This window comes from Adiantum capillus-veneris, chromosome 7 (assembly GCF_014529385.1).
Source record: "Adiantum capillus-veneris isolate H3 chromosome 7, ASM1452938v2, whole genome shotgun sequence".
Classification (NCBI taxonomy): domain Eukaryota; kingdom Viridiplantae; phylum Streptophyta; class Polypodiopsida; order Polypodiales; family Pteridaceae; genus Adiantum; species Adiantum capillus-veneris.
Window position 1 is genome coordinate 127957142 of NC_140937.1, and position 5813 is coordinate 127962954.

Consider the following 5813-nt stretch of genomic DNA (forward strand, 5'->3'; position numbering starts at 1 on the left):
ATGCTTCTTATGATTTCCTATGATGCTTAGATTAGCTAGATCTTAACTAATTAGTGGTTAATCCCTCTCTAATCTTGTGCGATTTACCTCTTTTGCTTGTGTATGGATGTAGGTTTGATTGGAGTGTGGTGATCGATAGATCTATGTGTGTGTGCTTGCGATTAGTGTGTTGCATGATAGGATTAGTGTTGTGTGCGTCTTGCAATTGTAATATGTGTGGTTGGATTGATTAGAGGTGAAGAGAAGTGGATATGGAGATTGTCCTTCATTGTGGCTTAGCTTCTCCATAGGCCAAGAAGCTCACCTCGTAGAGTTAACCATTTATGTTTCCACGATTAGCTCACTAACCGTGTGAGTGTTTCCATGCCCTAGCCGGGTAGCTCATCCCTTCGTATTGACAATTTTGTTGATCATTGGAGCTAGTGCAACTATGGGATCCCCAACATTTGGCGTTTTTTCCGGGGATGATGGCCTATGCTAGTGTAATTGTGGAATAATTGAATGTGTTCCCTCATTAATTTCACTATTAATTTCACTTGTGTGTTTATGTTTTTGTGGATTTTGGATGTGTGTGCATGAAGCAACGTGTTCATAAATTCCTAATGTATCACTGTATCTTGCCAATTGTGTGTTTACACACTCTAATTTCACACTAACCCCTTGCTAATTTGACTAATTTTTGCTAACTTACTAATGTGCTATGAAGGATTGGAGCATTCGACCATTCAATTGATCTTCAATGGAAAGGTAATTAAGGTGGTATTCTCAACCTCTTTAGAATCGAGGAATCCCAATATCCGAGCGAGTGCTTCCGAGCGGAGAAGAAACCGAGCGAATGAGAACTACTAGACCAATGGAGCACATTGTAATGTAGTTGCCGAAATCAACTCTAGTCTAAAATACTTTCGTCAGTTTTACTCGCCACTTCATAATCTTTCCATCTTTATATTTCTGCCAAAATGCACTAGGAACTCTATTTGGTGCTCTAATGGCCTGATTCAAACTTGCACCTCCATGTCATGAATCTTCCACGTATGCATGTTGCTTGTGTTGTGCAAAGCCATAAACAACCCTCTACAACCCCCTAGGGTTCATGGAGGGTCGACTTGGATGCGGGATATTTTATGTGGTGCCAAGAACAAGGTGCGACAACCCCATGCTTGTGGTCTTACATCCTAGTTCAGCTCCAATTTCCCATACCATATTTCCAACGTTTACCTCAGGCCAATAATCTGTTTATCCTATGTGCAATTGCATACCCTCCCCCATCAATGGATTTACTAACAAACTCAAGCCTATGGCTATCTTCCACCAGTACCACATGTGCATCCACAAAATATTAACCTCTTCCTTTTCACACTTTTCTTCCTCATATTCGACCTATTCATTTCTCGACTTTGCAAACCCATTTCTGCTATCGAGGAATGAGTGAGATCGACCAAATTTCTATAAGTCAAGGCAACCGATGATTGATTAAATAATATCTCGGCTAGATCTTGCATACCGAGGCGATTGGTTGTCTTTACACTTAAGGTAGGCATTGTACTTAACACTCTGAAGCATGGCCATTGTTATATTTGCACGAGCAGCTTTATCTAGACAAGCTTGTGGCAACACTGTGGTCCTTAAATGGTAATGTGCTTAATCATTGTCAAATGTAGCTACGCTTAGACAAGATGGGTTAATGGAGGTCTAGACCATTTGAAAACGCTAAAATGCTTTATTGAACCTAAATTTTGAAGACTCTAAATTTTAGGATGCAAGGTATGAGATGTTTCATTTACAGTAAGTGCTCAAAATAACGTAGTGATCCCACATATAAATTTTGAGATTTACCTCTAAATTTTAAATTTGAGGGTGAGAAAATAGATTTTGAGGAAGTGTGGAGAGAATATCACGAGTATGTCTAAAAAGATAAAGCTAATAAACAGTGAATCTCAAGAGATACTTCTCAATGATATAGTGAGATCACATGTGAGAATATACCAACTTTTAAAGGGAGAGGGTGGTATCTTTTCTCCAAAAAAGTGCAGAATCAATGAAAATTATCTCTCTCTCTCTCTCTCTCTCTCTCTCTCTCTCTCTTTGGGGTTAAGACACTATCATTATCATTACGCAATTACAAGATTACAAAGGTGAGCATAATGTGTACTGTGCAATTGAATACTCTCTCTCTCTCTCTAGGCTTAAGACACTATCATTAACATTATGAAATTCCAAGATTACAAAGGCCAGCATAGCGTGTACTGTGCAATTGGCTACTCTCTCTCTCTCTCTCTCTCTCTCTCTCTCTCTCTCTCTCTCTCTCTCTCTCTCTCTCTCTCTCTCAGTTCGCCATGGAAAATCGTCTCTCTCGTGTAGCATAATATTCCTTCAATGCCCAATCTTATCTATGCTCTCTCTTGTAGATCCTTCTCTCTCTCTCTCTCTCTCTCTCTCTCTCTCTCTCTCTCCCTCTAAATTGCAGTGTTGTTTGCAGGAAATAGCTCTACAAACGAAAGCATACAGAAGATGTTTGTCCAACTTTCTTTCGCGCATTGTTTACATGTTTCCTTGATGTAGTCAATTTGCGATGCTATCCCACTTCTCACGGGCACTTTGTCTTGTGGACACACAAAGCACTATGGACAACGTGGTCTAGGAGGGTAGCCAACTGAGGGCACGACTATCAATTTTGAATACAACACGTTCTTGGCCGTCCTCGACAACAAAATTGTAGCTTTTTTCTCTTTGGGTCGATGACGGATTCCATCTGAGAGAGCACAACTGCACTAAAAGGCGCACAGAAATAGCGCTCACCAACAACCACTACCGTCTTGTCTGATTGCATGATGATTTTAGAGGTCAAGTTTTCCTTAATATGAAATTCAAAAGAGAATAATAGTAATGGAGAGCTTCAAGATCAAGAGAACTCCTCCTCTCTCTCTCTCTCTCTACCAGTGCACGCCTGGGAGGGAGCATAAACGGCTTAGGCTTCCCATTCTTCAATTCTCATCAGCTAGCTGCACCTGCTAGTCGGAATGAGGGCGGGATCATAATAAACCACTTAACATTGCTCACACAATATGGGTACCGGTATTGCAATCGTCAAATTAGAGTTGAACAGCGTACTCTGAGTATTGGACATCCATTATGTGTGCTTCAGGAATTTGAAAACATCGATGCGCAACTTCTCGAGATGCCTCATGGTTTCTTTCCTGCGGGCTACATTGGAAGGAAATAAGCAAGACATGAAGTATATGCTGAGAAACAAGGAGACTGGCAGTAAGATCCTCAAACTGATAGCAATGGCCACCTATGAAAAAAATATATTATAAGTCTGCCGTCGCCCTAGCTCTACGCGCACGTACCTACCATTCTCCATGTTGCATCGCCCGACCTGCATCAACGGATCTCTCTCCCAACCGATACATGCTGCATGCACGCTCCAAATTTCCCATTTGAGCTATTGAACCGACGTGCGCTGCTCTAGAGAGAGAGAGAGAGAGAGAGAGAGAGAGAGAGAGAGAGAGAGAGAGAGAGAGAGAGAGAGAGAGAGAGAGAGAGAGAGAGAGAGAGAGAGAGAGAGAGAGAGAGAGAGAGAGAGAGAGAGAGAGAGAGACGCCTGATAGCTTATAATATGCTCCGCGTGCAGGGAGAGACACCTGAAAATTACCACATGCTCCGCGTGCAGGAAACGGCCAATGCATCATCAACCTCGACTCCCAATTTGAGTTTGCCTACAACCAGTCCCCACCCCTCCCTCTTTCCGCGCTCTCCGCTATCGTCTGAAGCTGATTAATCCGCCTCATCGACCTTCTGTATGTTTCAAGCATGTTTCCACCGCTGACGTTTCCATTGTCGATTGCTCCATTACCAGTGTCGACAGGGCGGCTTTTGATGAGAATGCAATGAGGCTAGCTTCTCCAATGAATCTCAACCCAAGAAAATTACCTCTGCCTCTCTCTCTCTAGCAGCGCGCGTCGGCGCGCGCTCCGAGAGAGAGAGAGAGAGAGATTCGTTGTCCACAATTCTTATTCTCTCTCTTCACACACACACATTTTTTTGCTCTAGCATGGCAGCTGCTTCTTCAGCCGGCGGGCGCTCCTATCGGGGGAGAGAGAGAGAGAGAGAGAGAGAGAGAGAGAGAGAGAGAGAGAGAGAGAGAGAGAGAGAGAGAGAGAGAGAGAGAGAGAGAGAGAGAGAGAGAGAGAGAGAGAGAGAGAGAGAGAGAGAGAGAGAGAGAGAGAGAGAGAGAGAGAGAGAGAGAGATTCGTTGGCCACAATTCTCATTACACATTGTTTTGCTGTAGCCCTTTCAGGCCACATACTGTGACAGTTCTTTCGTGCCATAGATAGGCAGGTGAAGAAGAGACCTCCAGCACTAGGAGAACGTGACAAGATGTCATCTGGTAAGGAAGGTCGAAAAGAGGGAAAGGAGGGAGCTGCAGCCAAAGTTGCTGGTGCAGCAGTGGCAGTTGGAGTTGCATGGGGTATTTTCAGATTTGTGAACACGAAAAAAGAAGAGGACACCCTCATTTTTCAAGAGTATTATGGAGATCAAGAGGATTTTACTCTTCCTAATGGAGACCGCAATAATTATGATGCAGAGGAGGTCTACATTGAAGAGCAGTTGAGTTTGTGAAGGTGGACCCTCCTCCTATGGTTATTTCTCCTCATTCAGATGAGCTGAAAAGTGTACCAGAGGAAGAAATCAAAGCAACAAAAAAAGTGGAACCTCCCCCACCTGAGCCAAAGGCTGATGAGAAGCCCAAGGTCGAGGAAAAGCCTTGGTTCCTTCGCCTTTTTTATCCACCCAAGCAAACTGATTGCAAGCCCAAGCTGAAGGAGAGTGAGAGCTTTGATAGCAAAGATGTGAAGCCCAAAGAAAGTCACAGCTATGAAATCAAGAGGGGAGATACTCTATGGGCCATTTCAGGAAAATATGGGATCTCGCTAGATGACCTCAAAGCGGCAAATGGATTGCATGGGGATAATATTTATGCTGGAGATAAGCTTGTTATACCTCCAAAATGATGTGCTGGCATACAGGGTGTGCCATCTCACCATACGAGTTGTATGATCACCAACGTTTTCTATATTTTTTTTTCTTTGTGAGTTAGAGAGAGAGAGAGAGAGAGAGAGAGAGAGAGAGAGAGAGAGAGAGAGAGAAGAGAAGAAGAAGAAGAAGAAGAAGAAGAAGAGAGTTTTAACGTCGTAGGAAACTATCCCAAAAAGGGGAGAGAGAGAGAGAGAGAGACGAAAAAAGGAGAAAATTACTAAAATATCCCTCTTATTCAAAGAAATTTTCAAAATACCTTGGTATCTATTTTTGTTGGATTGTTCAAGATTTTCTAATCTTTATTCCGCATTGACAATTGAAACCTGTTTTTTGAGTGTTTAGAATGTAATTTGTCACAAATTACCTCAATAACAAATTGCCTCAGGAACAAATTACCTCACAACAAAAAGCAATTATGTCTAAAAATAATGAAGCAATTCATCTCCAAAACCTATATAACTAACTCAATTTTTACTTTTAGCATTTTGGATTGATAGACAATTAGTCTTCTCATGAAAAGCTACAACTTTTTTTATTTTTGCAAATATTTAATTTTACAGCCAAGGGTATTTTGGGAATTTTGAAAACTTTGAAGGGCCCTTGTGCCCCACATAATATCGCACGTAGAACTCGTCAAGATCCACCAACTCTGCCATGGCTTCTCTCGTCTCCTTTGAAATTCCTCTCTCTCTCTCTCTCTCTCTCTCTCTCTCTCTCTCTCTCTCTCTCTCTCTCTCTCTCTCGTGCGCGTGCGCGTAATGTAAAACCCTCA

General features: G+C 42.4%; 1 pseudogene; it reads left to right on the top strand.

Annotated features, from left to right (window-relative positions):
- The first annotated feature begins 4381 nt into the window (after positions 1-4381).
- Positions 4382-5032, top strand: LOC147454598 (uncharacterized; annotated as a pseudogene).
- Positions 5033-5813: the final 781 nt, after the last annotated feature.